At 38.0% G+C, this 13,085-nt stretch overlaps 1 protein-coding gene across 1 annotated transcript in view; it reads right to left on the reverse strand.

The window, feature by feature from the left end:
* MEI4 (meiotic double-stranded break formation protein 4) overlaps nt 1–13,085 on the reverse strand; it is a 79,260-nt gene that overhangs the window by 45,761 nt on the left and 20,414 nt on the right. The window lies entirely within an intron of this gene.

Consider the following 13,085-nt stretch of genomic DNA (forward strand, 5'->3'; position numbering starts at 1 on the left):
AGTTACAATTCTTGCTATTTAAGATGGACAACATGTTTATACTATTCATTTCAGTGTTTGAAGAGTCTAATTTTCTTTTTAGTAAACCTTGCCACTATTCGATTTCTCTTTTCCCCCTGCAACATGTTATTTCATGAAAGCCTTGATCTATTATAGCCCGTAACAATTTAAAAATTGCCTGTGGTTCATTTTCTCCCCCCTGGGAAAGTATAAAGGGGTTTCTCATTTGATTTCATTTGACTGATAACCTTCTTTATTAATTCCACAAGTTCATGCTTTATTAACTGTCTAAAGGGGACTTTTCCTTGTAACAGTGAGTGACTACATTTCTAAGAAGCAAACAAAAATGTACTTGGTTGACTGAACAGGAAAGTCTGTTTGCATATATGCCCTGTAGGTAAACGGAGATTTGATTCAAATGAAAATGAAGATACTTTTCATGCTGATCTAATAGTTCACAAAAAAAGTCTATTTTGAAAAATTGTATTCTAACTAAACGGTGTATATGGCTAACTGTACACATCAAATAGATTGTATCTCTATATGTTTTTTGAACAAAACAGAAATCTGTTTACATTGTCAAGCTTTACAACTAACTGGGCTTCTTAAAATTTTCTACTCTTGACCCCTTTCGGAGTCCCATAAACCCCAGGTATACTGGTATATAATATTATATCAAACATTTACTGTTAACAAATCAGCATTTTAAAGGATTGCTAAACATGCCGATTTGCCTTTTAATGAAGTACAGCTGAAGCATCTTCTGCAGAGTCAATTGTAATCACTGAACAACAGATTGATGGAAATATCTAAAACAGCCACTAGGTGACATTCAGAAAATATTTACTGTTGCCATGTTTTTTGGGACCTAAACACTTAGCTGTGCAATGTTATGCTGGAACAGCATAGGATAAAGGTGCTACATTCCTTCAGTTCCAACCTTCTGCATTTGACACTGATTGTAGCTGTACATTTAGTGAGTTTAGCAAGAGGTCTTCTGGGTTCCATAAACAGAGACTAGTTATCCTCCGGTTGTTGATGGAATGGTCTCCGTAGTAGAGGTTCAGAATCCCTTATCCAGAATCCAGAACACCCTGAAATCCAAACTTTTCTATATGGGTAGCTGAAATAGAGGCACCTTTGCTTTCCTATAAATCTGTGTGCACACACTTTTTTCATATACAAAATTATTAAATATATTTTATGAAATTACCTTTAGACTATGTGTATAAGACATATATGAAACATAAATGAATGTCATGTTTAGAGTTAGGTCCAATCGCCAAGATATTGCATTATATGCATGTCTACAAATACGGCATTCCAAAATCTGGAAAAAAAACAACAACCCCAGAACACTTCTGTTCCCAACATTTCAGATAAGGGATATTCAACCTTAAATAGTATGTTAGGTATTTGTAAAAGTTTGCATATTGTCACTAGTTAAGGAAAGTTACCAGAAATTGAATGTCTTATCATTTTGTTCCAAAGAAAAGTCTTGACATTTTTTTCTTTTCAGTTCAGACTGAATAATTTGGCTCACCAAGGGGCATAAACCCGGGGCTTGTTTCATGTGTGACAGCTGCAGCTTTCAGTCAGTTCATACTGGCTTTTAGTTGCATTTGCTATGTATTTATATGCTTGTGTGAATGTCAGTGAAATGTGTCAGACATGGTGCTTTTCATGTCCTACTAGGTGGGTGGTTTTCAAACTGGTGATAGAAGCATACAAATGCCGATATGTGCTGTTTTGAACTTCCTATCAGCTTTTCCTATCTGAAAAGCAAGTGTAGCTAGAAACTGGGAAGCTGAATACAACAGAAAACTGTGGCTTGAACCAATACTGTTGATGACCAACCAACCAAGAAGGAAGCCCAACTACCATGAATTATGATCTGTAAATTGCCTGATACTCCCATCATGTTCTTGCTTCCTAGGACTATGCTTTTCCTGCATGGCAGAGGGTTGGACTAGATGGCCCATGTTGTCTCTTCCAGTTCTATGATTCTATGGCTGCAAATATGAAGTCAGGGTAGTGCAGTGAGTTCCTCTGACTGAAACTAGAATTAATGGCTCCATAAATCCACAAAACTTATTGGTTGCCCTTGAGCCACCTACTCTCTATCAGACTGATTTCCTAATAGAGAATAAAGTGAGGAGGAAGAGGAAGGCCACGTACACTATTGTCGATGGAAGAAAAGTCAAACATAGATGTTATCTAATGAATAAATGTGAGTGTGTATCTCTAGACTGCCTATTGACATAGGGACTCGATGGATTTCACTGTGTTTTCTTACCTAAGGAATCTACTGTGTTTTTGCCAATCCCTTCCTCTGACATATATAGAACCATTCCCATCCATATACCTACCAAGAATGACCCATTTAAATTTCCAAGATCAGATTGTATCTGGTGCCTTTCAGTACAGTGGGAGGGAAATTTAGAAGTATTAGTTTGCTGATGGATTCCTGAAGACCTAGCTAATGAGACAATGAAATTATATGGGGGTGGGGGGGGGGACTGTAAGTTTTAAAGGTATTTTAAGTTTATATTTATTATATTTTAGTCTGATTTTACCACACTGTACTATTTAATTGTTTTTAAACTTTTGTATTGTGCTTTTTGAACTTGACTAAAAGTGTGTGATTGTTAGCCACCTTGAATCCCCATGAGGAGAATGACAGGGTATAAATAAAGTTAATATTACATAATAAGAACAACAACAACAACAAGGGTTACACATTTGTACAGAACAAACAAGGACTGATAGTTGTTTAAAATTAACATTACATTTCATGTAACTCTGTGTCTTTTGGCTTTGAGCAACACATTTTTGTGGAATACTCTTGATTCTTGGATCCAGAAAAGATATGTGTGTGTGTGTGTGTGTGTACTCACACAACATATGAATGACATACAATGGTGTAAGAAAGTATCTTTGAAGTCATTCAGTGCAGCCTCTTCTTTTTTGAAAATGTTCACATGAATGAAGATTAGCAGGTATTCTCCTATAATAAAATATATGAGTTCCTATATTTAAGTAGGCTTTGTTTAAAAATATATTAATATTTTTACAAAAAACTTAAATTCAATTTTAATCTAGATTTTTATAGACTGATGATGAATCCCAACTATAAAAGAACAAGGCAGTGTCTTAAATTATAAACCACACTTGCCAACCTCACAAAAATGAATAGCTTAAGTCCAAGAAGAAAGGTAGTGAAAATGAGGGTCGAGTTAAAGGTGTGTATCTAATAAATCAATTTCAGAGGGACTACTACAGGGCTGATTTATTATATTTCTGTTCCTATTTGCCACTTGAAAAGCATGCTATTCATGAATGATTTATTTCAAAATTAGTTTCTCTCAATCCATAAAGAAACTTCTCTTGATAGAAGTGATCTGAAATTGAAAATATTCATCTAATGCTAAGTATGTTGAGGCAAGCGTGGCAGAGCTGTTCATATATCTCTTATTCAAAAGGTCCATAAAATGTTCTGTAAATTATGCTAATCTTCCTCAATTTCACCCCCTCCCCCCCAAATAGTAGTAGTAATAGCTTGCTAAATGGGTGGAAAGTGTGCTGACAACCCCTGAGGAAAAACTATGTGTGCTGGACATGTGACTAGCTCTCCCTACCCCAAATCTTTGGTTCACTATGTGCAATACTGATATTCTAAAAATTGCAAAGAAAATTCAAAATCTCTGGTCTCAAGCACTTCAGATAAGGGAAACTCAACCTGTACATATTCCCTTATCCAAAATCACGAGGGACCAAAAGGGTATTGATTTCAGATCCCCCTCCCCCAAAGATTTTGGAACACCTATATATGAGATAACTTGAAAATAGGTCTAAACAAGAAATTAATTTGTTTCATATATAGTTTTATACACATAATCCAGAGGTAATTTTATATATAATACTTTTAATAACTGAGTGCATGAACAAAATTTGTGTATATACAGAAAGCAAAAGTATCACTATTTCAATCGGCTATGTGGATGATTTTGGAACATTTTGGATTTTAGAATTCCAGGTAAGAGAGATTCAACCTGTATTTACTTCCTTTAGTGTAAGGTTGGGGAAGGGGCTGTACTCCAGATGCTGCTGGACTGCAACTCCCACGAGCACTGGATAGTACAACTCATAGTGAAAAATGATGGGAATTGCTGTCTGCCAGTAAGCGGAATACCATACTGCTTACCATATTTTGGCCACCCCTGCTCTCTTACCATGCTTTTTTCCTCTCATAGTTTGCTCACAAATTATCAGGATGAATTCTCATACCCACAAAATTTGTTATTCTTTGTACTGTTGCATTGCTTTTAGGGATCTTACCCATCAATACTTTTATTAGGAAAGCAAAATGCAGCAGATTGCAATGATTAAGCGATAAGAGATCGATGATTTTAAGTAACCATTTTAATTACAATAATTGAAAACACTAAAAACCTGAAGAGTAATGTATGCATTTAACAAAAGCTCGCCTTTCCTATATATTCTGCGGTAGAGTATACAGCTTGAATAGTTGTCAGAAATTAGAATGCTGCAATGGGTTAAGAACCATAGCATTTATATACTCAGGCATAATTAATAATGGGAGTTTTCCTTATGTTTGGAAAACATGCAAATACCTGTGTGATTACTTTACCGTCACTCAGTCAAGCGCCACACAAGCAAGCCGTTGGCAAAGCAAAAGTCACTAGAACATGGCCATATAGCCCGAAAAACCCCACAAGAACCTAGTAATTCCAGCCATGAAAGCCTTCGACAAAAGTCACAGTGTTGCAAATTATTCAGTCTTAAAGTATCTCTGCTTTAGAGGCATTGTCGTCAAGTCAATACTAACCAAAGCAATCCTGGAAGTAACTTTTCTATATTTTGTTATGCTATTTTGAACGGACAGCAAGGAGTCACATCTGTGTTCTTGTTGTTTTGATCTATTCTGAGTATCATGCCTGGCCCATCAAGCTCATTATATCTTCTGTTTTGAACTTCATAACTTCCTTGGAGTTCAAGTCATTTGTTCATTCCTTTTTGGGGATATCTTGGGCATGATTTTGCTCAGCTCTGAAAATAAATCTGGGAATTGCTTGGTGTTTTACTCTTGCAACTTATTCCCTATCATAATTGTTCTACACTTTTGTTCTACATTTCTCATTGCATTTTCCTACTGCAATTCTTGCAGTTCTGTGTGCCCTTATACACAAAACAAAAAACAAAAAATTGTAACTTATCAGCTTTGAGTGCAAGGGGAGAAAGTGGAGGTGGTCAAGGAGTGAATCTAAAGGAATGGGACATGAGTACCAAGTCAAAATCATCACTGAATGGCCCATCCTTTAATTCTATCAGGCCAAAGTAGTTCTCAAAAATGAACAGGACATTTCAGGTAAATGTTTCACTGTTGAAAATTTGGAAATCTAAGGGTCTCAGTCCACAGCATTTTTATGTTTGGTACTCAACTGGAAATGATATCTTTTGAGTTCTTTTTCCTTTGAATCAATTTTAGCTGATCCTGCCTCATCTATCTTTCTTTTCTCCTGAATCTATACATTTTCACATGCCCCATTCCCATCCCTGGATCACCACTATCACCAACATATGAGTTCCCTTGCTCTGTCATTTGTATAAAACCAACCACTTGACGGAAACTAAATTTGCCAAATTGTTACCTTTGTCTGTTTATTAGCATTGGTAAAGTTCGCAAGACCTGAGTGAGGCTGTTAAGGCTAGGATGATTTGGAGGTCTTTCATTCATAAGGCCACTATACAGTGTTCCCTCAGTGCCTCGCGGTTCGCTTACTGCGGACTCGGACTTTTGCGGTTTCCTAGAGCGGCTTGCGAGGCCTTCTCCACCTGGGATTTCCCCCGCTGCCCTGGCCTGCTGCTGTCTGCATGGCCCCAGAGGCGGAAGGTCCCTGCCAGCCTGAGGTGCAGGGCAGGGAAGGCCAGCCTCCCTGACTAAAGTAATGTACATTTTTAAAAATAAATACAGCGTCCCTACATTGCGGATTTTCACATACCGCGGGGGGTCCTGGAATGGAACCTCTGTGATATGTGAGGGAACACTGCACATCAAAATTGACAACAAGAGCAATCTGTGTGCAAAGAAAAGGTAACTCCAGCCACCCCTCTATTAGCTATGGTGGTTAGAAATGATGGAAGCTGCAATGGAAGAATGAAGGTATATAATTTGCCTACTCCCCACATCACATTTGTAGAATCATGAAAGAGGGAAGATTATAGGCCTAATGTTGTGAAAAGTAGTACTGAAATGGGCACATACTGCTTTGGTCTACATCTCTACGTCAACAGGTGTGTAACAGAACTATACTGTCAGTGATTTATTGGAAAACAGAAGTAATGCCATTGACTGTGTCAGTTTCACATTTTGAAACCTTTCACAATGTTCAAAAGAGGTTGGTATGCTAAATTAACACAACGAAAAGCATTGCACACGATCTTTCATCCATAATGGCTTTTTGTTAATCAGATAGGAAGGGGTCAGAATCACTTTTCACATTATCTATTAGAAAGGTTTTAACTGGATGCTTTCAAAACATGTTTTTAACTCTCAACGTCACCAAACCTTCAGTATATAACCCACAACCAAAAGGAAAGGGAGGGGGGGGGTAGCTTATTTCAAAAAGAACAAAGACTATGATCATAAAAGAGGCTCTCTAATGAGCCTGCTCTCACATAATAAGAAAGCGAACATAAGAAATAACACCAGATTCAATTCACAGCAACTACATGTTACTTTGTCAATTAAAGCCTTCTGACCCTCTAGCAACTTCAGACTTGTCACTTTTCTTTCAAGAAACCATTAGCAGCCACAGTACATAACATCAATTCAGGAGCTAATAGCACTTCAGATTGGTTGCTTGAAGGACTAGAGAACTTCAGTTCAGGGCTTGTACATCCAAACAGAGTCTAGTGACATGCAATCACCAGAAAATGGCAGGGGAAAAAATCTTCTTAGAGCTGTACAGTTTCAACAAGTTGAACGTTTTCCTTTGTTGTTGTATAGTCTGTATGCAGCAAGAGACTTCTCAGCATCTTCTACTGCTGTTGTACACTGTGGTATACACACCCATGTTATGCAAATGACAACTGTGTGAGGCAAGCTCTTGAAATATTGTATGGCAGGCAAGGAAGACTTTCCTTCATCATACACACACACACACACACACACACACACACAGTCCTAGCGGATGTCTACATTGATCCGAAACCCTGATTTAGGCCAGAGGTCCCTCCTCAATGTTTAAATCGTATCTAGGGAATTGCAGTCCATAACATGGCTTTATGCCTTTCCCCCATTTACACAAAGTCTGGGAATGCTCCAGAGTTTCAATGAAACCTGGGGCCAATCCAGAGTGTTGCTACTCTGGCTAAGCCCCATATATATATATGGGGCTTAGCCAGAGTAGCAGCATATATATATATATATATATATATATATATATATGTGTGTGTGTGTGTGTGTGTGTGTGTGTGTGTGTGTAAAATATATATATACACACATACACACATATATATACATACATACGCACACACACACACACACACACATTCATATTTTATTATGTAAATAAAGATGTTGTCCAGGGAGAATTGAACATCTCTAGAAATTTACCTACACACACACACACAAATATTGAGAAATGTGTGTGTAGGTAAATCTGTAAAGATGCCCAATCCTCCCTGGACTGAACATCTTTATTTACAAAATAAAATATGAATGTTAATTTTATTCACACAATTAATATCCTGCCAACTGTGGTCCTAAACATACCACTTCACTATTAATAATAATAATTGAAAAAATGAGAACATTATAATTATGCTACCATATGAGAGGAGTAAATGGAAACTAGAATCACATTAAAGCCACATGGACTTGGAAAGTTGGTATTATGTCTAGTACTTCTGAGGCAGGTGTTTTTACTGCTAAAAGAGTTCAATCTGACAAAGATTATGAAATGAGGTAACTGCCAGAAACTCATTATATTACACTGTATTATATCTACTTCTGCATAATTAACCAGTCTTACATCTCATGAAATATCTTATTGATATTTTGTAATGTATACCCCGTATTTCCCGCCATATAAGACGGCTGGGTGTCTTTTCCAGTTAAAATATAGAGTTTAGGATATACTCGCCGTATAAGACTACCCCTCTTCCAACGCACATCAAATAAAAATGAAAAATAAAAACCCATCAGATTTGATTTCAATATGGTAATTTTCCTATTACCATACCTTCTTCTCTGCCTCTCAGATCTCACACATGCACACCTGTGCCACTTGACTGCAGTCCTCAGGAGCGAGATCTGAGAGGCAGAGAAGGAGGTGCAGTAATAGGATACAAGGGCGGGCCAGATGGTTGAAAGAGGCGTGTTTTTCTGGGTACAGCACTGCTCTATCTCTTTTTTCCATACCTCGGGCGGATGCCTGCAGCTAGCTCTGCCCTTCACTTACACCTTTCCAGTGAGGCGGCCTCTCACCTTGTCATTGGGACCACGTTAAGCCACTTCTTTCCACAAATCCTAGTAAGTGGATTTTCTTCTACTTTAATTCTACAGTACCACCCTTGCTGCTTTCATACTTTCACCTCATACAGTGGGGATGTGGCCATGGCCATTTTTGAGCTCCCCCCACCATATGCGGCGACCGCAGATTCTCCAGTCTTAGCACCCACTCTATAAGACGCTCCTGGTGTATAAGACGGCTCAATAGTCTTATACACCAGAAAATACAGTAGTCATATTCTTCACCATCATACATTAAATTACCCTCATATGCATTGTAATATTTCACAGATGCATAATATTTTATTCATTTTTACTTGGCTTAGATACTTAGACTGGACTGTTTTATTGTTGGCATTTGGGTTATTTGTCAGTAACCATGGTCTGTTTATCTGCTCCTTTGTGAACAGCACACAGAAGAAGATAAAGTGTACATTGATTTTATTTGTGCAATCAGCATCCTGTCAATTTTGTATGTCAGCATGTTGCTGCTATTCTGTGTCATTTCCAACTTAGAGCAACTCTAAGGTGGGTTTTTGTTGGAAAATTTGTTCAGAGAATTGCTAGTGCCTTCCTCTGAGATTGAGAGAGTGTGAATTAACCAAGATCATCCTGTGGCTTCCCTGGTAGAGTAGGAACCCTGAGTCCTAAACCAACATTCAAACCACTATCCCATGGTAGATCACTGCTTTATTATTCATAAACTAGCCTACCCTACTTCTAAAACAAAGAAAAATATAACATGTCAAAAGTCACCCAGCCTCTTAGGCACTGACTAAACCTCAAACTGAGAAGGTGACTGCTCCAGGTTCCTTTAGACCACTTAAATTTCTGTGGCAGGTGTGGAGAAAACTAATCCAACAGAAATAAAGTAAATAAATGTTTTAAATAACTTATCTTTCTATCCAGAAACATTACGTTTTCTCTGTATTAACATGAAAATGCCACAGGAATTATTTTTAATCTAGTGTTTTTCCAGGTAATAACCACTATTTGAGTAGTATTGTTATCTCCAGTAAAAAGTTTCACAGACCGAAAACCCATTTTAATAGCAAGCACCTTCTTTCACATGCTCTTTGTGTTTTCCAAAAAAGCCTCATAAATTTTGAATATACTTGTATTTAAATCAACTGTTGCTCCCTTGCCCTTTTTTTCCCCATATATGATATTCTTAAAGCCTATCAGAATTCGCCTGATTTTTTCAGTCACAGCCATAAATCCTCTGGGGGCTCAATTAATGTAACGCAATGGAAACTCGGTAGCTTTAAACTTGAAAGGAAACTGAAAGACACATTCATCCATTTTTAAATATCATCTGTCCCAATGTTGAAAAACTCTTACAAGCTACAAAGCAGTCAGAGTCACCAAGACTATTAACAACCCATGATAACTTAGGACACTGATTTGCAGCAATCCCACATGTAGGCAGACACAAAGCTGATTACAATAAAAACAGCATCAAATTCATTGAACACTACACCATCTTCATTTTAATTGACATACCTGGAGATGTTCTTGTTCAACAAAAGGCCTTGGCCATGACTAAGGGCCCTTCCACATAGCTGAATTCAATCCCACACTATCTGCTTTGAACTGGAATATATGGCAGTGTGGACTCAGATAACCCAGTTCAAAGCAGATATTGTGTGATTTTCTGCCTTGATATTCTGGGTTATATGGCTGTGTGGAAGGGACCTGAGACAAACAAGCTTATACATGACAAAATGTGCGTGTGTGTATGTATATACACACACACCTTTTATAATAAATGTAGAATATTCCTTATCTGCAATGGTTCAGACCAAGAATATTTTAGATTCTGGCATACCTGTATTTGTACATATATAATGAAATACCTTGGAGAAGGAACCCAAGCCTAAATACATTTATGTTTCATCTGATACAGAAAATACTGAAGGTAATATAACATTTTATAAATTTTGTGCATGAAATAATGGTTGTGTATACTGAAGTGTCAGAAAGGAAAACTGTCACTATCTCCACCACATTTCAGAATTCCAGATAAGGAATGTTCAATTTACATATCCCTATATTCTGACAGATCCTAGAATGTGGCAGCATGGAGTATTTATGATCAGCGTTTATTATCACTATTCATTTATTCCTCTTTGTGCTTTGCAACAGATAGATAGAACGCCTAGTTATTCATAATGCTTTCATCGTTCTTTGTTTTCAGAGCATGCACAGTCTTCATTAATCCGTTTGGAATTCTTTCCTCATCATCATTCCCTCCACCTTCATTTTATTTTTGGGGGTGTGAAGACAGGTTGGTAAGGAACACACTTGTTCCTAATTACAGCAGTATTTGTTATGTGACATCAAGCTGACTCCAGCTTATGGCAAACCTAACACAGAGTTTTCCTAGCAAGATATATTCAGAGAAGGTTCGCCAGAGCCTTCCTTTGAATGCAATCTTACAGCACGCATTGTATTCCCTGGCAGTTTTCTCTCTGAGAACAAACGAGGGTTGACCATGTTTAGCTTTGAAGATAAAACAGAATCATGCGCCTTCAGGGTAGTTTGTTGTTGTGTGCCTTCAGGTCTATTCTGAATTATGGCAAACCTAAGGTCACCTGATCACAGAGTTTTCTTGGCAAGATCTGTTGAGAGGTGGGGATTGCCTTTGCCTTCCTTTGAGGTTAAGAGAGTGTGACTTGACCTTCAGGGTATATAGCAATCTTATATCTCTGTTGGTATTGATGGCCTAATTCTCTCTTCTACAACCAGGGACACTTTCAAACCTTTTTGAGTATTATACAGGAAGTGAATATCCAAGGCAGTGCTTCTCATTCAGGAAACATACCGTACTGGCCTCCTTATATGGCTGCTTGTGGGATCCAGAATTATGCTAATTAGAGGATTGATTTGAATACTTTAAGGCAGAGAGAGTGCGTTGTATCAAGCTCTCGGTTTGGAAAAGTTACTTTTTAAAGTACAAGTCTCAGAATCCAAGTCAAAATTTAGGAGTTGTGATCCAACCCCCCCCCCCCCCCCCAAATTTCCAAATTCTCAGTCCAGGCCAATCCAATGGAACAGCTATTGGAAGTGGAATGGATTTGCCCAGATGTCCTGCCCCTTCCCTGCCCCCTCCATCTACTTGGGGAGAAAAAAAAAGTGGTTATCACTCACTGAATTTTGGTTTGGAAGAAAGCTTTCAGGTTGAATGCAGGGGATAACAGAATGACACCAAAATCCACTGATGGTCTTGGGTTTATTTTTCCCCAGAAAGGAAAATAACTATATTCTGTCACTGCAATCAACCAAGACAAAATGACTCTCTCGTTTTCTCTGCTTCCTGCTTTAATTCTGCATCTCTAATCTTTCAGTTTAGATAGGTAGTAAGTACTTAGCACGAAGAGTCGGAGACGACTGAACGAATGAACAACAAGTACTTAGCAAAAAACACCATAGAAACTGGACCAGAAGTCATTAGGTAACATTATTATCCTACCAAGCTTATATTTATTATTAAAGCTGAAACTATGTGGACACTTCAATTTTAAAAATATTCTTGGTGACACTCAATTCATCGTGTCCCCCGCAGAAATGCAACTACTATCCACACTTGGCAGAAACATAAGCAAATTAACACCGTCAATGAGATTTTTAAAAAGGCTTATAATGCTATAATGAAAACTTGGGTAAGCTTATTAAGGAAGAATATTCTGGGCCAAAGTGTCCCATGGATTGCCACCACATCTTTTTGCATGTAAAAGGCATTGTCAAATGTTGAAGTTTCCTGAAATTATGTACTTAAAGAACTTGAAAGCTGAAGTCACCTGGGTGTATATTACTAACTATAAACTCCTTGAGCTCCTCTGGCACGAAAGAGTTTGATTTACTCTGCTCCTGTGAAGTGTCTGAATTAGGTTGACACAGGCTAATCTTAAACTTCATGCATAATATGCTCTTTGAACACTTTTCAGAATATGCCATAACTCATGCAGCCAGAGCATCTGGGATGAGCATCTAGATTGCCAGCATTTAGTAGTTTGTAATTTTCACATAGAACTGCCTACAAGAATTCTAGCAATTCTGTGGTGCTAAATTAGTACTTCTGTGCAATTTAAGGTAACCTATACTGCAGGGTTTGGGAATGATTGCCCTGCGAATCTGGGAGTTCAGAGAGCACTGAAACCAGCTGATGATGGATCTAGAGCAAACTTGGCACGCAGACCCAAGATGGCCAACTTTGAATACTGGAAGGGTTTGGAGGTGAATGCCCTGGGAATCTGGGATTGTAGTTCATCCTTATCCAGAGGACACTGAACCCAGCCGACAACATATCGGGACCAAACTGAGCACACAGAACCAACATGGACAACTTTGAATACTGGCAGAGTCTGGGAAGGACTGACTCATGATTATGGAAGTTGTAGTTTATCCACATCCTTATGCATTTTCTAATGGGAGCATTCATTAACCCCCCCCCCCAAAAAAAACCCCCAAAGACAGTCTTTTTCCTTAAAAATTGTGTTACAAATTACCTAAGTGATATAGCCAAACTTCCCAAAACAAACCATGCCTT

This window comes from Anolis sagrei, chromosome 1 (genome assembly GCF_037176765.1).
Source record: "Anolis sagrei isolate rAnoSag1 chromosome 1, rAnoSag1.mat, whole genome shotgun sequence".
Taxonomy (NCBI): domain Eukaryota; kingdom Metazoa; phylum Chordata; class Lepidosauria; order Squamata; family Dactyloidae; genus Anolis; species Anolis sagrei.